The following is a 22,858-nucleotide window of genomic DNA, read 5'->3' as shown; positions in this document are numbered from 1 at the left end:
CACGCTGGAGACTGCTTGGAAAATGAGACAATCTCAGCACAAAGGACTGTGAGGTGCCACTGTAACCTACAGGACACAACTGCAATTAAAGCCTCCTTGCTGGAATGCAGAACTGGAGGTTTCAGTGCAGGGGCTGCTGTACAATGTCACAAGGGCCCTTCTGGAGGCCCTCTGCACTCACCTGCTGAGGAGGAGTCACCCTTTCATGAAATCTTAGCTTCAGGATTTAAGAAATTAGTGCTGGTCCATGTGTGGCCAAACTGACAATTCACTTCCTTACATACTAGATACTCATATAACTGAAAAATGTGCCCAGATAGGGTCATGCATCATAATATTTGGCATCTAAGAAACCCAAAGATGCCCACAACCAAAAACCAACAGCGAAAGTTTTGGGAAGTGGGTTCAGATTGTTTTCAGGGAGGGTTGTTTGTTTGGTTTTTTTGGGGGGTTGTTGGTTTTTTGAGTGCAGTTTTTTGTTGTTTAGTTTTTTGGTTGGTTTGGTGGAATGGGGTTTTTGGTTTGTTCTCATTTGGTTTGGGGCGGGGGGGATTTTTTTGTTACCTTTATTTTAGGGATCAGGAAAACTTTATTCCTACCCATGCAGCCTCTGCATACAGTGCTCTAGTGCTGGAAACAGTAGGAATTATTTGTGGAAGCAGTAGACAAAATTGTCTCCTGAGTGGTGCTGCTGCATGCTTAGAATTGCCAAGTCTTATGATGAGAGAGTCATGATTAGCTGAAAAAACTGATTATTCCCAGGCATGAAAAATAAACAATTGGAAACAGTTTTCCTGAATTCTGTCTGTAGTTCTGTTGTAATTTTCTGCCTGTGAGAGATGTTTGGAAGCCAGTACTGCTTGTCCTGTGTTAGCTCTGAGATTGCTGTATTCCACCTGAGGGCAGGGGGTCTTATTTTAGCATTAATGAAGCAGATTTCATATTGGAAATCACGCCCATGGCAGCACAATATTTATTTAAAGTTTAGCCTCTATGTCTTTTGTTATCTGCACTGGGCAGCCTCAAATCGTAAATAAAAACTTGAACAATTTTCCCCTATAAACTCGTTCCTTCCACAGCTTTGCCGGGTCCTCTCTGATCCCCCTTCCTTAATTATAAAATTCTTCTGAGGCACAGGATGCATGTTATTTTCATCAGTGAGAGATAAGAGATGTCAGCAGAGAACTGAGCTTTTGCTATACTTAGTCATAATCCTCCTATCACTTAAAAAGGCAACTGGAGATCTTTTTCAATAAAGCCATCAACAGGGATTCAGACATAAACACTGGATTTAGGCACATAAGCTTAATTGACTTTCAAAAAGAGATGAGCATCTCCCCCACTTAGGCTTTCCTGATAACACCACCCTGAGTAGCTCAGGTTTATGGATGCAATGATTAACTTGGAGGGGAGGAGCCAAAAATAAGAACATTCAAAGATCACTATCTTGCTCTGGTCTATACAGGGAAGTACAAAGAAAAAAAAGAGAAAAAAAAGAAGAGTTAACACATTCTTCCTGTAAAATCATTTTCAATGTGAGAATTCTCAGAAGCACCTGCACACTGTTATCCTTGTATTGATTTGCTGCAGTATCACACTGAACTGCGAAGGGTGCTGGTGATTTAATTGCATTTACATTTCACTGGAACTTCTAACATGAATTACATAACAACCTCTAGAGCGTTTTCTCTCCCTTTTTTTTTCCTTTCACTTACAATTTTATTTGATCCCTCTTCTCACAGTCCTGTTTTATCTGTCCTCCCCTCCCTGTAGTCCAAGGCTTACAAGGTCAAGGACTGAGTCCCACATCGAATGAGGCACTGAAACCAGGTAACCCAGAGTGCAATTGATCCCCGATGAGCAGGGGGATATTTCCATCTAAATGAGGAGGATGAGCTTTGTGGCTCCCATTAAGGTTAATGGGGGTTATATGGCCGGGTCCTGGTGTACCATAAGAAATGCTTGTCCCCTCAGCCAATCCATTCCCATCTCTGAGTACTGAGAGAGAAAAAAATATTTTAAGGGGGAAAAAAAATTAAAAAAATAACTGATTTAGAAGTAAAGCTCAGAGTGGTTCCATGTTTCTTCACTAACTTTCAAAAGTGTTAAAGCAGCACATTTCACCACTTTCCACTTCATCTGCAAGAGTGCTCAAGTTAGTGAGGGTTCTGTGAGAGCCATTAAAAATCTGTCAGAGAAGTGCTGGTAATGGCAAAAACATTTTTCAGGAGCTGTCAATTTGCCCAAATATCCATCAGTGCTACCAGGCACAACAAGGGATTCCTCATTTAGCACGTGTCAATTCTTATTATTAATGTCATGATGAAAACACCTGCTAAGTGTCTGTGTCTGGCAAAGTGAGGCTGTCACAGAAATGAGAGGGTGAATTCTGCCTGGATTAGTGAGCAAGGAAGAGCTGGAGATATATATATATATATATTATGTTTTCCTAAAGACAAACACCTTCTCTTTATCCTGAGCTGGGCTTGTAAAGGCAGGATACAGAGAATGCAGCAAGGTATAACTGATGAGAGAAAATGTGAAAATAATGTGCAAGATTAACTCTTTGTAACATTCCACATTTGAAGAGATGGGTTATTGGTCCTTTGTTTTGTTTGCAAGCTCCAGGTGGGAGCCCCACAGCCCAGCAGACTCTGCAGATGTTGGGGTTTTGTCGCAAGGTTTTTGACTGCAGCTCCTAAGGACATACCAAAGGATTTGGTTTGGCTTCTCCCAGCAGGAGCACTGTGGTAAAAGGAGTTCAGGTGGGCCAAGTCTATCCTCATAGGAGCACTTGAATTTCTGAGCACACAGAGCTCTGCAAGCTGGGCTCTGCTTTTACAAGCACACAGAGAGAGGAAAAATGTATCCTGGGACTCACTGAACCATATATTCCAGTATATACAGTGACAAAATTAAAATGGTAGCACTGTCTTCCTAAAAAAAAAAAAATCCATAAATATTACACTCATGGGATTATTTGAGCTAAAAGATTATGTCACCTGTGAAAGGTCCTACTGAGACTCCAAGGTAGGGTTTGGAAGAGAATTTCAGATTTCTGCTTTGGATCAAAACAAATCATATTCAATAAGAAAGGTGGTCATTAGGGAAACTATTCAATATTTTCTCCTTATCCTTACACTCATGAGACAAGTTTGAGGCAGAAGGAAATGCTGTAAAGCGGAGTCAATCCAGTTGGCCACATGCTGACCAAGAGGAAAGGCTCCCAAAACCACAGCTGCCTTTCCCAGCCCTGCCAGGGCACTGGGTGGGCACCAGGCAGCTCTGCCTTCTGCAGCTCATCCCAGCAGCCACTTCAGTCCCTGCTTAACTCCAGCTCATGGCTCTAAGCACAAGGCATTAACTGTAATGAGCGTTCTTATATTCTTAATCACACACTTGGATTCCTTGCCAGAGCCGCAGGAGGACATAATGGGCCATGTCTTCCGTTTGTGGAAATTGGTGGGACTCAATGGAAATGAATCCAGTTGTGTCAATTTGCTGCCAGATCCCCGGGGTTCAGAACCTCCTCAGTGTCAGTCAGGACCCAGGGCAAGTCTCACTGCACAGCTCACACTCACACTCACACCATCCAGCTCCTGTCTGTGCACACCTCACACTCACACTCACACCATCCAGCTCTCACTGCACACCTCAAACTCACACTCACACCACCCAGCTCCCCCAGGCACGCAGCAAGCAGCAGTAGATGCTCATACATCTCTTTTTTGAGCCACCCAGAAGGATAACCCCTGTGTCTCAGGCAGCATTGCTCGTTCTCTCAGTGAAAGACTCTATTATCCAGGCTGGTGAGTTATTACCCAGAGCACTTTGCCTGTCATATTTCACTGCAGAGCCTGCACAGTCCAGCTCGCTGTTAGGTGCCTTAAAAGTTTTTGCACGTGACATTTCAAATAGAAATCAGACAATTGGCTTTTAAATACTTCAGGTAGGTTATTTAAGTCTCATCTTTTTTTTGTTCTCAGCTCTTAGTTAGTGTAATTTGGCACACACAGCTCCTGTCCATCCTACTTGCACACTGACCCATATTCCCTGAAGAAAAGTAGGTTTCCAAAGCCCTTACAAACTCCCATCTTACAAATACTCTTTTGCAAACATCCTCATGGCTTGAAAAGAACCCAAAACCAGCTTTTGGGCAAAGCCCAATGATAAAGTTTAACAAAAATGAAGAACAAAAATAATTACATCTGAGCAAAACATAACAAAAAGAGGGCAATTTTAAATATCCTATTCTTACTATAGTTTTTTAGCCACACACTCAAATAAATAATTTAAACTTTGCTTTCCCTTAATATTAAAATGTGATTAATCTCTTCCCCCATGAAGAATTTCACAGTTAAAGTGATTTCTGTTCAGCAGAGGACTAAACCCAGAGTCTAAATCCATCTCATGCCAGCAGAGCACACCAATAGTCCGACACAGCACTTTGGCAGGATTGAATTTCCTAATCAGAAGTGCTGGCAGACACCAGCACAGCTTGGCCATGGAGGGCAGCTGGGGGCTCCTACAAGGCTGTGCCAGTCTGGAGTTCTACCTTGTATTCACTCTTGATGCAACAATTAAATCTCTACCCTTGGCAAGTGTCACATTTAAAATAACCATGCTCTGAACTATGCACGATCCAATGTTAAAATAAAGTTTAAAAAATAAATTAGGAACCACTCAAACCTTATTGATAATTCATTGTTGGATTGCTTGTACCAAACAACCACGTCTGACAGCAGACCCCAGCATGGTTAAAATATGAGAAAAGCTTTCACTTAAATTTGGATTTTTCAACAATATGCATTTTTCATGGAAATATGTAATTTTCCAAAGGTTTTGGTTTTTAACTGTGATGTGTCTACATCATATTTGGGGTTGGGGGTAGGAGCAAGCTCAAAGCAAAACCTTTCAAATATTCCGGGTCCTTACCTGAACATTTCCTAAACACTGAATTTACAAAAACACCCAGCAATTCCTGCTTCCATGTATAAACCTGTGCCAAAAGGGCCCCAAAACGCTGTCCTGTGCTAACATTTCACACAGAAAAGTGAATATTTCTGTAGGCAATCACTGGTTTACAGCAGCATGGGGTGAGCATGGCCCGTGGCATGGTGTTGTACCTGAGAACAGGCTGCTGCTGAGAGAAGTGCCTGATTCCAAGGCAAGAGGCACTTCTAGCCTAAAGGTCAGTCTGAACTGAGCAGGATTTGGGATCTGCTGGCACTTCATTTCCAAGGAGTCCTTGTGTTGCCCACAGCACGTTTTCTGACCCCTGGGGAGTGCTTACCCCCAGCAGCCAGAGCAATGATGCTCTGTCAAGGTCTGGCAGCTGCTTTCCCCCAGATAAAATCCTCTCTGAGAGAGGTAAGAGCCCCCATCCCCACATGCCCACTGTCTCAGTGTACAGGACACATCTTTCAGAGAACAATTTAAACTTGGAGCCGTTCCCTCCTCCACTAACCCATGCAGAAACCTGAATTTATAATGTGGGCATCAATGAAAACACCTGGATTTAAATAGTGCACCTCTCCAGTCTGAAGTATTTACTTGACTTCAAGAGAGCTGTGAGATACAACGTGAATGCTCCACACAGGGTTGTTATACCAAGGGGAGAAGCTCAGAATTTTAGGGACCAAAAATTCTGGTTTTGGTCACTAAAATCACCATGTTCCTCCCATGGAAAGAGATGAGCAGGGGCTCTCTGCTCCAAGGCAAAGGCCACAGGAATTGGCTGCTTTAGGCAGCACAGTGCCTGCTGCTTCCAGAAAAGTGTGAGGAGACTCCAGATCTGTCCAGCAGGAAGATCTTTGGGGTAGGGGGGATGAATTCTTACATTTCTAATTTTACCAGCAAACTGGCTCACGTGCCTTGCCTTCCCTTTCAGCTCTTGGTGTCTGGTGGATGTGACAGACACTCACTGAGGAAGCACCACCCCAGTGCTCCCTGTGGTAAAACTGAGCACCCATAAAGAGCAAAGCTTTATTCTTGATTTTTCTACATTAAAGGCTGATTGGGAGAGACTCAAAACTCAATAAAACACATAGAAAAAGAAACAGGAGGAAAATAGTATGGTCCTGCTGCATGACATTTGGCATTAGATGAACACTGAATTGGTTCATTTACCTTAACCTCTTCATATTTCAATTTTTCTTCCTCTGCTCTCCACTACTCTTTTCCATTATTTTAGGGAAAGGATAAAACAGTACAAAAAAACCCCATGAGGCACTTTTACTTCCTTTTTAAGTGAAAAACTAGAGAATTTTCATTTAAAACACATGCACATATAAGAAATTAATCTTTTACTATGAGGAGAGGTTAAGAATAAGCAACATGAGCTAAAATGCCTGGGTAGCTCTACAAATTTCCCTCCTTTAAGCTTGGTTCTATCTGTGTTCAGTACTTAGAGCTGCCTCTGTTTCTGCAGCCCATCTAAAATTAGATCAGAAGCTCTCCAGGGTAAGGATTGTGTTCTGTTTGCTGCTCAGCGCCTGCTGCCATTTAGATACTTGACAAAAATAATAATGAAATGTTGTTATTTTTCTACTTTCATGTGTAAAACTCTAAAATTCTATGAGAGCAATGCCAAAATATATAGGCAGCAGAGATAACAGCCAGCCTGGTTTAATGGCTGAGCACACCAGATGTTTCCCCTGTGTTATTCACACGCGGGTTTTGGTGTGTCTTTGCTGTTTATAAATCTCCATTTTCCACCATTATATCGGGTTTTTTTTTTTTCCTAGTTAGCCTCTGAACCTGATTCCCAAGAGGAAAAACTGGAGAAGCCCCCAGCCAGTGGAGGAGCCAGGGCTGCAGCCAGTGCACATATGGGTTCTATTGTGAGTCACTGCCCTAACGACAGCTAAGCATATTACTGCCTGCAAAATTAACTCACACACTGTGAATAATCACAGAAAAGAAATTTGTTTTGCTACAAGGTTGTTTTCCAGCTGTTTTAATGCAGACAATTTTTTCCTGAAACACAAATGGTATGGGGGGGGGGGAATAAAAAAAAAAAAAAAAAAAGACAGAAATAAAAAGACTTTGAAAATCTGCATAATTTGAAAGTGCTTAATGTAAATTAGATAGATCCGCCTAATTTTATTTCAGTACTTTTTAATTGCATTTATAATTAGTAAAATACATTAATGTGCTACACAGAAGGTCAGGAGTTCTGGTGAAAGAATCTAATTAAGATGCTCTGCTGCATTTATGTCACACATGCTCAGTAACCTTGAGGCCTTCCTGCAGCAGCAGAGGAGGGGTTTGTACTTATGTTATAAATAACTTTTTTCCTCAACAGTGCACAAGTAGCACGTGATATGGGAGTATTCTCATCTCACACCTCATCTGCACTAATTGAGATGGTTTGGACCATTCCATCTTGCACTTTTGATGAGAGACTGATGAACAAAAGTGGGCTGGTTCCCTTTCCAAGGAGCACTCTGGGAATCCCAGCTCTGCCCAACCTTTCCCTCTCAGGGACCCTGAATCAAACTGTGCCTCACACCACTGACAGAGACAGAGCTGAACTTGGTGACAGCCAGAAATTTGAGTACATGTGGTGTCAGGAATTTATCTTGATGTCTGGATCCACTAACAGCATGGATTTAAAAAGAAAAAGAAAAAAAAAAAGATTGAGGAACAGCTTACAGCAATAATCAGCAAGCAATAATTAGTGATGCTAATTTTTCTACTTAGGACTCATATTGTGATTTTATTACATTTAAATTATACATGCTCAGGTGTTCGACTGCTCTCCTTTCATCACCCTCTTAGGTGGTAAAACATCATTAACATCCTTGTAGCACCAGCATGATTGCTCAGTAAGATTAGAGATCTCTGCCTCAGCAAGTTCCACATTCTCCCGTGAGCAAAGCCCAAGGGGAACAAAATAGGAAGGGCACATTTTCATATTATACATCCACTGTTAGCCCAGCTTTGGTTTCTCTACAAGCAGCAGAATTTAAAAGTTGTGGAATAATCACTGGAATTGCAAATCCCTGAGCTGCCAGCTCTGCCTGCAACAGAAGATGAGTTACCTCAGTCTTCAATAAGAGGGAAAAACAGGAGGATGATTGCTCCTGCTCAGGATGAGAAGCTGAAGCTTTCAAAGGCTTGCTGCTCCATACCTGCTGTAAAGATGGGTCAGTGTCTGGGATTGCTGTTTATTGGCCTGAACATCACAGGAAAGAAAATGAGGTATACAGAGTAAGTAGGTTAAACTTACATAAAAAACAAACAACATTCACTCCTTTCCTTTATAATCCCTTCCAGCAGTTGTAAAGCAGCCATCAGCACCTGTGGGAATATCTCTAATAGCTCTGAAATAGAAGGGAAATGATTCAGTTCACTCAATATCTGCTTTTACCTACTGGGACTGAAGGGATTGAAGTCCTTTCTGGAATGAAAGGATGGCAAACACTGGCAGGGCTTGCAGGCTGGCTTAGCCTGGTGGGACTAAACTATCAGCAAAGCTCCTGCCTGAGGGACAGAGCTGGCTCTGCTGAGCAGTTGGGCACACAACTGGCAGCCAGGAGTGCAGAACGTGTGGACTGGCAGGAGTGTGAAGGGAATAGAGGATAAGGGCTGTGTTTGCAGAGCACAAAGAGGGAAGATAAGAAACACTGAAAGCTGCAGACCAGGGAGAAGAGTGACATTCACTCACTTAAGTTTTCTCTGCCACTCTGATAGAGCTCTAAATGTTGTATCAGAGCTGGCAGATAAACACTGGCTTGCTCTGAAATGTGTGTCCTGAGCTGTTGGCAGCATGGTCAACTCTATCTCCTCCTGTTGGCCTCCAGCTCCTGCCAGGGGGCCAAACTCATCTGGGTTCAACCAAGAACTGAAGGGAGATCAAAGCCAGGTGGCCCAAGCCCAGAAGAGTTCAGTGGCATGGCTTGCACCAGGAGGCATGAGGAGCTGAGCAGCAGGGCAGGATCCCAGCAGAGCTGCCACCTCAAACCATGAGCACCATCCCCTGCATCAGCCCCAGCCGGGGAACCACCTCCTTCCTCACCCACTGCTGCCACCAGCACTGCTGGCTGCAAGAACCACCTCAAACCCACACACCTCATGGAATTCTCCCCTAATCCAAACAGGTTTGGGTTGCTGCCTGCATCACAAGACAGTTAACTTCTGAATGGGGCTGAGGCTGGTGCTGATGTGCTGCAAATGAAATGGATTTGGACAACAGGCACAGGAGCTTCTCAGAGCTGTACAGCTTATTTGCAATACCTCTTAGATGTAACGTCATCTAAAAGGGCAGGGGGATATTTTTTTAAATGCATGTTTATTTGGTCACATGCAGCTAAAAGCACAAGCTGTGCTGAGAACATTATCAATCCTCATTCCTGTCCCTACACCACAGAACAAATCACCAATGCCATTCCTAAAGTTATTTATAAAGGCCAATTCATAAATTACCTGCACGTGTGAATGACACAATCAACTTTTCAAACCCAGGCCATTTTGTTTGTCAGTGTTAAGAATTCCATACACTGAATTCACTCTTGATCACGGTTGCAATTTCAAGACAGAAAAAAAAAATAGTTTAAAAATAATTTGGCTTCAATTATATAATCTTCTTTAAAGTGCTGAACAGTCCTCTTGGGGGAAATAATTCCCACTGCATACACTTATGCTTACTAAGGCTTGCTGAGGCAGATTCTTGGAAAGTGAAGACTCACCTCAAGGAACCATCCTACCCAACCACAGATTTTATGGAGATTTGAAAAAGTCACCTAATAAAGAAAAAGGGGGTAATTTTCACAAGATTTAAAAATATCAGCACGAGGCAGAGACAGATTATCATAAAACCCAGCTTAAATCTACTGAAACTTTGCAAGGATCTGTTTGCATGGTTAACTATCCCAGACAGACTGATACTCTCAGGAAAATACAGAATTAGGGTCTCAACAGTCAGCAGGTTGATAACTTTCCAAAAAATATTATGTAAATAAATTAAGACATGAAACTTCCCTCACAGCCAGAGTGTACAGAGATTTACAGAATAGAGAGCAAGAAAACTCCTGGATCAGGCCAAAAAAAGCCTTGAAACCTTAACTTGGCAGTCCTTAATAGTCCATAATTTCACACAGGGAAATTAATATGAAAAGTAAAATCTGACACATGTATAAAATTAGTCTTTTGTTCCCCCCTAATGATTCAAACTCGCATTAGCAGCACCATTGTCCCCAAATCTAGATGTCAATTCCCCATTACACACCAGGCACCAGGTCAATGGTACAGCTAATGAGGATCTGCTGGTGCAAATGCTTATTGTATCTTAGCCTAATTCTAGTAAAATTTAAATGGTCTATTAATTTTCTTAATAAATTTAGATATGGCTCCTGCCTGCAATCTGTCTTTGATTAGCTAACAAAAGTGTATGAAGATCCTGCCAAGCTGACAGTTCAGAATATTTCAAGCAAATCATCATCTACATTAAAAAAACATCAATCTATTCATTTCTCTGTAGGGCAGGCAACCAAAAAGGGTTCAGATCCTCAGACTTAGCCTGCCCAGGCCTTCCTGTTCTGCTTTGTCTGGACTTGGTACAAATAAATTCTTTTACTACTGTTGGAAAGTCTCAAATGTGCAAGTGCTTCCTGACTAAGACTGCAGCTCAGGAGCTCATTTGGGCACAAGAATAACTCTAAAGACTTTTTTCATCCTTAGACTCAACATGGAAAAAGGCAGGTCCATCAGGGGGAGAAGTGCACAAGAGAAGCTTCCCCCCACAGATGACTTTTTTTTCTCCAGATTTATGGAGCATGGGGCTGAAGTAAAAGGGTCCTTGTCAAGGGACTGCAAATACATCTTGTTACTGAGGGGGTTGTGCTATTTCTAAGTGAAAACATTAAAAAGGGGGACTGGGAATAATATCATTATCATCTGTAATCATCAGCTCTTCCTTGTGAGATCACAAACGAGTTTAGCAACAAAAACACCCAGGGACCCTGACTATTAAGATAAACCTGAATAATACTGAAATGAAAGCACAGCCCAGAGAAGAGGCAAAGCTACTTAAACTAAACAAGATTGTGCAAAAACCATATAAACAGCCCAAGAATAACCTCAGGATTCCTGATAAAAGGTTTCTGTTCTCTGACAGACCAGGGCTCTGACACAGCCTTCGAGTGGGGTTTTGTACATTTATAAATGTCCAACCTTTACCCAGACACGGGGTCAGCCCTTATCTTTTCATTGCAGATCACCTTCCACAGATGATAAAGCCCAAACACAAGGTACCAGGAGCCAGGGAGGTCAATCCACCCGTGGTACAAGGCAGTGGAATCATCTTTTTGCTCCCAGTGTGAGAGAAAAGTCCAGGGCCACTGAAAAACTTTTACCTTTGCTTGCAACAGGACCAGACTCAGAATAAAGAACTGTGTTACATTGCAAACCTGAAAAGTATTCGTGCAATTAGTCTAGTGTTGGCTGCATTAGTCACTGACAAAGCTCTGCACTAAGATGGAAATGATGATCTAACCCCAGATCCAAACAACCCGAGGCAGGGGATGTTGAAGACAGAAAATATTCAGCTTTCCTCAGCACAGCAGTACAAAAGTTCACAGGAAAATAAACGTTTCTCAGCTTTAATTATCTTTGAACTCTTCTTTGCTTCTGTTCTTTGGTTTGGTTTGGGTTTTTTTTTTTTTTTTTTTTTTTAACATTTTAATTACATTTGGCAACTCTGAGTCTCCTGCTGGTTGCTGTAATCAAAACTGAAAACTGATTAAATGATGCAATCTATGCCACTGGACAGCATTACTCAACCCACATACAAACAACAATAAACCAACACAGGATTTTAATATACAAACAACATTCCAGCTCTCTTTACAGCAACGAGTTCAGAACATCCAACCCGGGTCTGAGCACTTCCCCAGCCAAGGATGAGCGGCATCAGTGCCACATGTCAGTCACCATGGCAGTGTTTGTGTCCCCGGGAAGCCACAAAAGCCTCGCAGTGGGGAAGGGGCAGCTCCCAGCCCTGCAGAGCTGTCTCGGTCACAGCAAGCCCCATAGGAAACAACATTCCAGATTCCTGAGTGCCATCTGCTGGCACCCGCACTGGCAACCAAATCTGAGAGCAGCAGAGCTCAGGTCGCCCAGGAGAGTTTCTGACAGGAGTGCCTTTGTTCGTGTCCCACCTCATCCCACGGGAAGGTCAGAAGGATTTCAATGCACACTTTTGGGGGGTTTTCCCCACCGTGGTGTCTTCAGTGGATGTGGCACAACAAACCCAGACACAGCGGAGGGGATGGTGATGGGCTGGTTTGGTGCCTCAGGGAGGGCAGCCCATGCCCATCTCTCACAGACACAATTCTGTGCTGGGCCAGCACAACTTTGCCACTTTCCCACCCTTTGGAGCACAGAGCCCATATGAGGAGCTTGGGCAGCCAGGTGCCGACAAGAATAGTGGAAATTACAAACCACATTTAGGAAAAAAAAAAAAAAAAAAAAAAAAAAAAAAAAAAAAAAAAAAAAGGCTCAAAGATGCTCTGAAGCACTCAGTTTAAAGATGCTCTGAAGCACTCCCAAAAGGTGCAGGAGCCCAGAGCAGCTCTTGAGGACAAACCCTGCAGGCACAGGGAGGTGGTGAGTGGTGTCCCAGCAGCCGGGATGGAGGCTGGAGAGGCAGACAGGCCACCAGGGAAGGAGATGGATGAGCTCCGTGCTCAGGCCTGCAGGGAGGGTGGCAGCACAGCCAAAACCACCACCACTTGTCATGGGCTTGGCGAGATAAATCACCCCTGGCCACACGGGCTGCCTGCTGGGCTGAAGGCACTGGGAAGTTGGAACTTCCCCCAGCTCCCTCCAGCCTGAGTAATTCCGTGCTCTTGTGACGAGCATTTCTCAGGACTGTGACAAGTGATTTTTCAGCCCACCAGAATGATGAAAGGGTCTCATTTGGTGAAAGTCATTCTCGTGTAGCTGATCCAGGACCAGCAGTCTTTTCTGCCATTTCTTACATCAAAATGGCAGGTCAGCAGATGGATTAGGGAAAACAGCAGAACCCTCCAAGGGAGAAATCAGTTCACTTAAAAGCTACTCAGTGGTTCTTCTCCATCCAAGCATGCCACTGAATGGGCTCCTTCCTCAGTAACACTGCACCTCTTACAAAGAGAATCCAATAAATCTGTTGGCTACCTCAAATTCTTCTCTATCATGAGAAATATTTGGCATTTTCTCCCTCTCTTGTTTCATGCAGAGTTCATCTACAAACTAGGTCAGAAAGGACCCAGTACCTGAATTGCAGGAATTGCAGTTTTACTCTGGCTTCTAATAACAGTAACCAGATTTCAGTTTATGAATGGTGCCAGTTAACAACTGTGAGAAATAAATAGCAATTTTAGCAGATTGAAGCGCAGCAACTTCAAAAGACAGCTATAATGTATTTCCAAAGAAGTGTTCTTGACTCAGGAATATGTGAACTCAGGGATTTCAGGCCAAGCTTGTCTGAAATTAATCATCTCTTCACATCCCAGTCGTGGTACTGACACCTGACCATCTGCTGAGCAAAAAGAGGAAGAACCCTCACACAGAAAGAATTCACTGTACATGGATTTCGAGAGCATCCAAAAACTCAAGTGTGTTTTCAGTGTAATTGCATGGCCTGTGAATAACCAGTGAAACCAGTGAATAAACAGGCAGGAAGAGGTTTCTGTAAGCTCTATCATCCAGGTCCAGTTTCATTCAAAATATACAGGAACAGAAATGTAAAGATATATGTTTCATATTTTGTAGGATAGATTTTAGTGAGAAAAAATTTAATGAGAAAAAATTTAATGAGAAAAAACTAAGTTAAAAAATCCTAAGGAAAAAAACCCCTTAAGTCTTGACAGCAAAAAAAAATAAAAATCAAAGAGAAGCTGAGTACGAATCACTAGGGCTGTTTAAAAGTTTTTCCTTAGCAATATCTCTTTCAGATCTGGATTATGGATGGAGCAATTTCAAAGCGAATGTTTCAGTGGAACATTTAATCTCTGACTCTCAACGTTAAAAAATTACATGCCCCAGACCCAGAGTATTTCAGTTTCAGAGTGTTCTAAAGTGCATGAAAATTCCTGCTTTAGTTCTGCTCCTTTTCCCCTAAAGTAGCAACAAGCCACCAAAACCTCTTCACCAGTAAACCTAAACAAACTCACAGCACGTGAACACAAGTTTGTCTCTAAACTTCTATTTTTTGAAGACAACAGGGCTAATCTCAAACTGTGACTTTAGGGGTGGTTTTTTATCACATTTATCCTTGCAAGGCTGAGGGCTGAGCCAGCTGTCAGGAGCTGGTGTTTAACACATGGCTTTCTGTGCCGGTTGTGGCTGGGAGAGCAGGGGTTTGCTGCCAGAGGCAGGTGAGGGGCTGGCTGTGGTTTGGGTTTGTGCTGGGAGCAGGGTGAGAACAGGGGGCTGCTCTGGTCACTGCTCAGCAGGGCTGACACACTCCTGGCTTCCCAAGCCACTGGGATGGAACTCAGCTCCTTGGGCTGGCTGAACCTGCCTGCCCAGGGGGATGGGGGATGAACTCCTAACTTTGCTTTCCAGCTTTTGCTTTACCTATTGAACTATTTTTATTCAAACCCATTGATTTTTCTCCTATTTTTTTTTTCACTTTTATCCTTCTGATTGTCTCCCCCATCCAACTGGGGATAGAGCAAATGAGCAGCCACGTGGTGCTTCAGGTGCTGCCTGGGGTCAAACCACAACACTTCTAAAAGTGCTTTTTTTAACACGTTATTTTAAAAACAAACAGTTTCTTTAGCCAAAAAGTCTTGTAATACCAGCGTATTCTCTCTCAAAGCCTCTCCAAAGCCTGGTAATCTGGGAATAATTTGGTTGTAGTCACTCGTGATTAGCAGCACTGCCTACATTCTCAGAGACCTTTCAGGGTGGCTTTTGATTATTTTTCCCCTTTAGTTGGTTATCAGGGTACTTATAAGCGTAATTAATTCATACTTTGGACTCTCAGGATTATGAAGTATTATAGGATGGCAGCGCTAAGACAGAATGCTCTAATTCACCAGCTGTCATGTATTTAATTAGAGATTTTGATGGATCTTTCCTACTTAGATGAGCCTTCATACTTTGTGTTCTATTTAAAAAAAAAAAAAAAGGAAAGGCAGAAACAAAGGGGGGAAAAGCCTTCTTTTGTACAAGGAGTGTAGGGCTGTGATCAAGCCTTTGTCAGCACGGCAGCCTTGTCTATCACCCTGATGGCAGAGCTGGAGTCAAACATCTCGTCAGCTGCCAGCCCTGACACTGCCACAGGAGCAGGACTGAGGCTGCAGCCTCAAAAACGAGCCTCCTTTCATGCAGAGACAGAAGGAGCACAGGCAGAATTCCTTTCCAAAAGCAGGCAAACTTCAGGTATTTCAACCAGCTCTCTCTGTGTTTTGTGTCAGCCGGGCGTTCACAGAGGTTAAACCAACATTCTTGCCCTCAAAAATGTGAACTGGCTCCCCTCTGAGATCTGAGGAATAGTTTGTATTTTATATATTCTGTATGGAATACTATTCAACGTGACATAAAGTTGGGAATATATTTAAGTTGATCTGAAAGTCGTATTAGCTGCAGCATAGAAAAAAAATTGTGAAAGAAGTATAGAACTGGTTTATTTAAGCTATTGTGAAATGTGCTTTAAACATTTTTTTTTCATGGAAATTCCTCTTATAATGGTCATGGATAATGCACAGGACACAGTATTTTCAATATCAATGTCTACATTAATAAATTAAGAACCCTGACACTGGAATACAGTTAGTATTGAATAAATATTTTCAATTTTAGATTTTTAAAAGGGGTTGTATGGTATTTAAAGCACAAAAAAATTGTTGCAGTAGAAAAAAAATCCTGCTATAGTGTTACCTTCAATCTTTTTCATCTTCTCAGCATGTTGGTAATGATATGATCCAAGGATCTGCCTTTCTAAAAATCTTCCTTTCTATTTGGGTTTGGCAAGCCTGACTCCCCCATGAAAATAAATTTCTTGATATCTACTTCAGTTATTTGGCCTAATAACAAAATACTGATGGAAAGATAATCTTTAGAGAGGGCAGAAAGATGACAGGGATAGTTTTTAGAGAGGAACCAAAATACTGCTCATTTTAGTTTTCCTCTGTTAAATGGCTCTGCCAGTGTGAGTGGATTTTTGATCCGTAATTTAGGTTAGGCTAAGAATTATTTTGTATTAATTATTAATTAATTAGCATTATCCAACTCTGCTCCCATTAAAGTCAATGCATGAATCAATATTTAAAAGGAGAGAAAATTCAAACCTGGAGTATGTCCTCATTAAAGAACTGTGAGGGGAGAAAGCAAACAAGAAAAGGTGCAAGAACAGTTCTCCAGAGCATCTCTGCAGCAAAACCCCGATGCTGGGGAGCTGCCAGTAAAATTGGTGTTATTTTTCTGTTATTGGTGTTATTTGTGTTATTTTTCTGGTGGCTGCCTAAACTAAGATGTCTTATGGGGGTGGGTAAAAGGAGCTTAGAGGAGATCTTCAGTTTCCAACCCTCGTGGAACAAACTCCTGAGAAAAGAGACTCACCAAATCCCCAGGGAATCCTCAGCACACTGCGGGCTGGACAGGAGAGAGGTTTTTTACTTCTGAGGGCTTCATCTGGGGCAGTCTCCTCCCAAACTAGGGTGACCCCACCCTGTCCCCACTCCTGCTGTCCCCTCAGGGTGGGTGGGATGGGGATGGCACAGGGGATCCCCTGGCAGCAGCTGCTCAGAGAGCTGTGACACAGCCCTGCAGCCAGCCCAGGGCACTGCCAGCTCATGGCACAGCTCATGGCACAGCCCATGGCACAGCCCAGGGCACTGCCAGCCCAGGGCACAGCCCATGGCACAGCCCATGGCACTGCCCATGGCACAGCCCAGGGCACAGCCCATGGCACTGCCCAGGGCACAGCCCATGGCACTGCCCAGGTCACAGCCCATGGCACAGCCCGGGCACAGCCCATGGCACTGCCCAGGTCACAGCCCATGGCACAGCCCGGGCACAGCCCATGGCACTGCCCAGGTCACAGCCCATGGCACTGCCAGCCTATGGCACATCCCATGGCACAGCCCATGGCACAGCCAAAGGCACAGCCCATGGCACAGCCCAGGCACAGCCCATGGCACTGCCCAGGTCACAGCCCATGGCACAGCCCAGGGCACATCCCATGGCACAGCCCATGGCACAGCCCATGGCACTGCCCATGGCACAGCCCATGGCACAGCCCATGGCACAGCCCAGGGCACTGCCCATGGCACAGCCCATGGCACAGCCCATGGCACAGCCCATGGCACTGCCCATGGCACTGCCAGCCCATGGCACAGCCCATGGCACAGCCCAGGGCACAGCCAGCCCATGGCACAGCCCAGGCACAGCCCATGGCACAGCCCATGGCACAGCCCAGGTCACAGCCCATGGCACTGCCCAGGGCACAGCCCATGGCACAGCCCATGGCACAGCCCAGGGCACATCCCATGGCACATCCCATGGCACTGCCAGCCCAGGGCACAGCCCATGGCACTGCACAGGGAACTGCCCAGGGCACTGCCAGCCAATGAAGGTGCAGCATCACCAAACTCCAAGGATCCTCAAATTATCTATACAGAATTTACAGAATTCACGGAATTACAGAATCACCAGGCTGGAAGAGACCTCCAAGATCATCGAGTCCAACCCAGCCCCAACACCTCAACTAAACCCTGGCACTGAGTGCCACATCCAGGCTTTGTTTAAACACACCCAGGGATGGGGACTCCAGCACCTCCCCAGAGACCATTCCAGTACTTTATCACCTTTTCTGTAAAAAACTTTTTCCTACCATCCAACCTGTATTTCCCCTGGCACAGCTTGAGACTGTGTCCTTTATTTCAGCTGGCTGCTGCAGGAGGGGGATGGGGCTAGACAAGGGAGAAGACAAAGCAGCAAACTCTTTGCCTGTCTGGTTTCTCTCAAATGTTTCAGTGGAAACATGTCCAGACTTTAGCTGAGAGACACAGAAAAATGAAAGTGTCACTGACTGTTACAGATTGGTCCATCTCAAATATTAACACACAGATTCATCTGCTTTGTGGAAACTGAAGTTGCCCTTTTGTTCCCACAGATCCAGCAGATGATTCAATATTCAATCAATGGCAAAATGGACCCAAGTAACTCCAGGTCCTGAATTTCCAGTTTCCCTGAGAGAATGAACTGCAGGATTTGGCTTTAGAGAGATTAATTACAGACAGAACAATGTTACCAAACAATATTCCACAGAGCTTCCAGGAGACATCTGATATTCCTGTACCATTTCATAGTCTGATTATGACCGCCACTGTATTTCCTGCAATAGAATGTTCTTTCACAGATCACTGTATCACATCATATATTTAAATACTCTCCTTAAGTTCTTCTTCTCAAAATATTACTCATTTCCCTTTCTCTTCATCCCCACCTTTGTTCCTGTACATGGTGTGCAAACCAGCAATACCAGGACTGAAGAATTCACTATATTTCAAAATAAACAACTGTGGAATTTGTTTCCACAATGCAGTTGATAATTTGCATCACAAAAGCAGCAGATCTCCCAAAAATTCTTTTATAAATCTGACATTAGAAGTGATTTTTGCAATGTGTTTGACAACCTCTTTGAGGGAAACTTAGGCCTTCTCTAAGTTCTCACACGTCAGAAGTTACCAATAAATTGGTAATGACCAATAAATTTAATGACCCCTTCCATGGGATATGTGAAATGCATCTTTTGATAGAATTATGCCTAATAACTGAAAAACAACCCAGTAGTACCAATTTGCAATCCCATCATTATTTAGGTGAGCTTTGGGCACCTCTCAAGTGCAGAAGTTCTGCATTTAGAGTCTCTCCACTGCACAAAACCCAGTTAAGCATTTCTGTGAATTGAGGCCATGACCCTGCAAGAAGCTGAGGAACAGAACTGCTACTGAAGGATTTTTCTGATGGATCCCCTCTTTCGTTTTAAATAGATATGCAAGAAGATTTATGAACAAGACGTGCTCCTTCCTAAGCCCAGAAAGTTCATTTTATCACTTTCATTTTCTGCTTGAACAAGGATGCTTCAGGGCAATACCACAGCTGGCCAAAAGGCAACCATTTAGGTGAAAAAACACAGGTAAAAATTGCCTCTTTGCATTCCTTTCTGCTTTTATTGAAGAACTATTTTCACTGATTAACACTTTTCTCTGAAGTGTAGTAAACCACCCCTTATGAAGCCAAACTTTGCTATCCCCAAAATAATAATACTCCATGAGAATGCTTGTGTGCCTCATTATGTGTTTACAGAATAACAGATGACTGGAGACTTCAGGAAAACAACAACAACAACAAAGCAATATTTCTTTGAAGTGATAGATACAATCCATGTATGGTCACAAAAAGGTTTTTTAAATGCACACAATGAATTTTGCAGTTTGGAAAGTCCTGACTCTGTGAATGATAATTAGCTTACATATAAATCATATTCAGAAATATTTATGATGAAACTTCCACTCAAAATAAAATAGACAAATGTCTTTAACCTAATGAAATTGCGTAGTAAATTATTTCCAAGAACATTCCAATGTCAAGGTAACTCACTTAATTATCCATTATCATCGAAATGTAGACATAATGTTAATTAAAATGAAGGGGCAAAACCATTTCCATTTTTTATTAAGATCCATTGGGCTCCTGAAGAGCCATTAGCTGAGCTGGCAGGGTGAGGTGGAGGACGAGCCCTGCCCTGCCAGGTGGAGCACGGAATTCCTCAGCTCCAGAGCGGCACTGTGCTGGAGACAGGGAATTCACTGCCTCCTGCCAGCCCCCAGAGCCCCAGCTCACCTTGCAGGGTGATTTTAGGGCTGGATTATCCCATGCTGGAGGGAATTTTCCCTTCAGGGCTGAGCAGTGCAGATGAAGGGGAGCCAAAGGCATTTTCAAGTCCGTGGTTCAAGTCAACCACCTGGACTAAAGGAGCTATAGAAATAAAATGGCAAATTGGGGGAAGTTTTGTTTTCCCTTGGGTCTGGACACTGAATTGCAGTTGTGGAGGAGATGAGGAGTTCCACACTGGTCTAATGAGCTGCTATAAATCAGCAGCTCAGTGCACCCTCACACAGCACCCTCACTGCTTCTGTCCTTCACCAGCAGCTAAGGCAGGAACCTGCTTTGGCTCTGCTAGCGTGCTGCTCAACCTGATTTTTAAAATAAATATATATTTATCTGAAGAACTTAGGGAAATTACTTCACAAAACACATAGGTTTGGGACACAAATGCCTGTATAATCCTGGTTCACCTTTCCTTCTTCTGTGTTTTCACAATCCTTTAAAAAGCTACAAATAACATCACTTTTTTTTTAACTAAAATGTTTGTTTAAGTGGTTTGAATTATTAGGGCAACAGCATTTAGTCTTGTGCACAAATATGTATTGCAAAGAACCAAATATAGTAATTTTTCTTGCCATTATATTCCTGAATTCCTGTATTAATCCAGAATAAACTTCAGATAGCCACTGTTATTTTTTAAACTTCTGTTTTTCAAGGAATACATCGTAGAAGAAAATAAAAAGGACACTGACGTGGGTAACAGGATCTAGCTTTGGGGAAAATATTGCCAATGCCCACCCTTCCACAAGTTTACTCCAATTCAGGAGTTTGATATACTCACGTTTCATTTTGGTTTTCACTCTACGAGTTAATTGGAAATATGTCAATGAATCCCATGAGTAACTGCTACAGACCATATTCTTTTACAAATACCATGTTCTAACCAAAAGTGGTTTAGACATGTACTAATTCAAAATTTATTCATAAAGAACTCTTCCAGTCTATCACATTTTATTGTCAGACCAGCTAAAACCCCGCTCACCTTCTGCACATTAATACTACTCTTAACATCACTGGGGATTTTCATTAGTAAAGTGTTTCATGAAATTTAAAGCATATATTACTTCCTTCAGACCTTTGAATGGTGAATTATAATTGCTTTAATAATTCAGACTGACATAAAAATGAATCTAAGGTAATAACCAGCTTGCATATTACCTACCACATATTGCACTCTGGAAGTAATCAGGGATACATTAATTAACCAAATCCTTTTTTCTGACAAAAAAAAAAAAAAAAAAAAAAAAAGCCATGGTCGCTGACAATAGAAAGTTTCACTGGCGTGTACTAATATTTCCAAATTGTTTGAATAATCCTTTCCCATAGCCCTCATAACCCTGACACACCTGAAGAAATTCAGTATATCATAATAAGTTTCTAAATGGCTAAACCTCTCAACTTTTAATAAAGAATTCAGAATACAGAATTCTTCACTGTTACCTTACAGAAGTTGTGGGTTTGGGGGTTTTCTTTAATAAATACAATTAGTTCCCTGCTTACCCCAGAATAAGCTTGTGGTTTGTTTGGTTTCCCTCAGCCCACCCTGGCTCTGTATTTGATGAGTTTCCTGGATTCATTTTAGAATCCCACTAAAATAAGGGGAGGATGGAAATATTTGTGTAGCACAGCACTAACTATAGTGTTAAAAACCAACCCAGCACACGAAACAGAGTCTTCCAAGGATTTAGATTCTACTACGCTGCAAAATACAATTTTAGCTAGTGTAAAATAGTTCCCAAATTTCACTCTGCAAGCACAGACAGTTTTAGCACATGAAGCACCTTGGAACATGCAGGAAGCACAGCAGTGAGTATGGAAATCTGAGCCAGAAAAGCAGAAAAGGGATTGAAGGCCAAGTAGATGCTTCCCAACTCTCCTCATACCTGTTCAGGACCTTCTTGAAGCTACCAACGTGCCTGGCTTTTGTAGGATGGGGATGTCCTGTCCTCTCCTCTTCCCAATATGATCCCACAAGGAGATGAAGGAACACTGATCTCCCAAATACCACTCCCTGCTTTCCAATGGATGGGACAAACCCCACAGCACCTTAAGGACTCCCCCACTGCACCCCACAGATTTCACATCTGGGCAGCTGCAAGGCAGCCTTGTGAAGTCAGGACACTCTGGGCTTTAGGGATCACAGCAAAACAAGTTTCTCCCCTCCCTGGGTGAGCTCTGTGCAGCTTTACATCTCTAACAATCAACTTCAGCCCATTTGAAGGACTCTCACAACACCGTGTTTAAGTCCTCAATTTTTAGAGTCTGTGTTTCCATGGTTACCCCCACAGCCCATATTGCAAAAGTGCCAGGGCAAAACAATTTTAACGAAGAGCCAACTTGGTGCAGAGCAAGTCCCTGCACTCCAGCACTTCTCCCTCTCCCACCCCTCACAAAGCTCTGGGAGCTTCTGCTGCTCTGGGGCTCTCAAGGCAGGCAAACACCTGTTTTATTGAAATGACCAATTTTTGGACAAATTTCTTATCTCCCCCCAAGTAAGTTCCCAACTCCAGTGCACAGCTACCAAGGAAGTACAACAGTTACTATAGTAACATTATTCTGGGGATAAATAACGCTATTGCTTCGGATTCCTTTCAGCAAATAAAACGAAAACAAAACCCCGAGCACACTCTGGATTAATGGCATTATTTATTTAGGAGCCTTCATAGGTTGTTATTTACATTCCATGCCACGAGCTGGTTTTGGTGCTACATTCTGTCTTCTGCAAGTAATGAGGGCTACATCGAATAATCAACCCCCTCTGACTGCACAGGAGCTATGATCTCATTTGTCAGCAGGTCATTGGAGACTGACACTGCTAAACTGATGGAAAAAGCTGTCACACACCTGTAGGGCATGCACAGGCTGCACCGGCTCTGAGCCCACCCAGGACCAACACCCAGAGCCCAAGAGCTCCCCTCGGCTCTGCCTCTTGCTCCTGCAGGTGAGGCTGACAGCAAGGTGCCAAATGCCT

General features: G+C 43.1%; 1 long non-coding RNA gene across 1 annotated transcript in view; it reads right to left on the bottom strand.

Moving 5' to 3' along the window:
• Nucleotides 1–7,810: 7,810 nt before the first annotated feature.
• The window catches only part of LOC136368153 (uncharacterized), a 94,498-nt gene continuing 79,450 nt past the window's right edge, over nucleotides 7,811–22,858 (bottom strand). Inside the window, exons 2-3 of the long non-coding RNA XR_010744779.1 lie at nucleotides 8,136–8,179; nucleotides 7,811–8,024 (exon numbers count right to left, since the gene is read on the bottom strand). This is a non-coding gene — a long non-coding RNA (uncharacterized lncRNA). The remainder of the gene's footprint in view (nucleotides 8,025–8,135; nucleotides 8,180–22,858) is intronic.

The sequence above is a fragment of the Sylvia atricapilla genome, chromosome 15 (assembly GCF_009819655.1).
Source record: "Sylvia atricapilla isolate bSylAtr1 chromosome 15, bSylAtr1.pri, whole genome shotgun sequence".
NCBI lineage: Eukaryota > Metazoa > Chordata > Aves > Passeriformes > Sylviidae > Sylvia > Sylvia atricapilla.
This window is presented reverse-complemented; position numbering and strand designations above follow the sequence as displayed.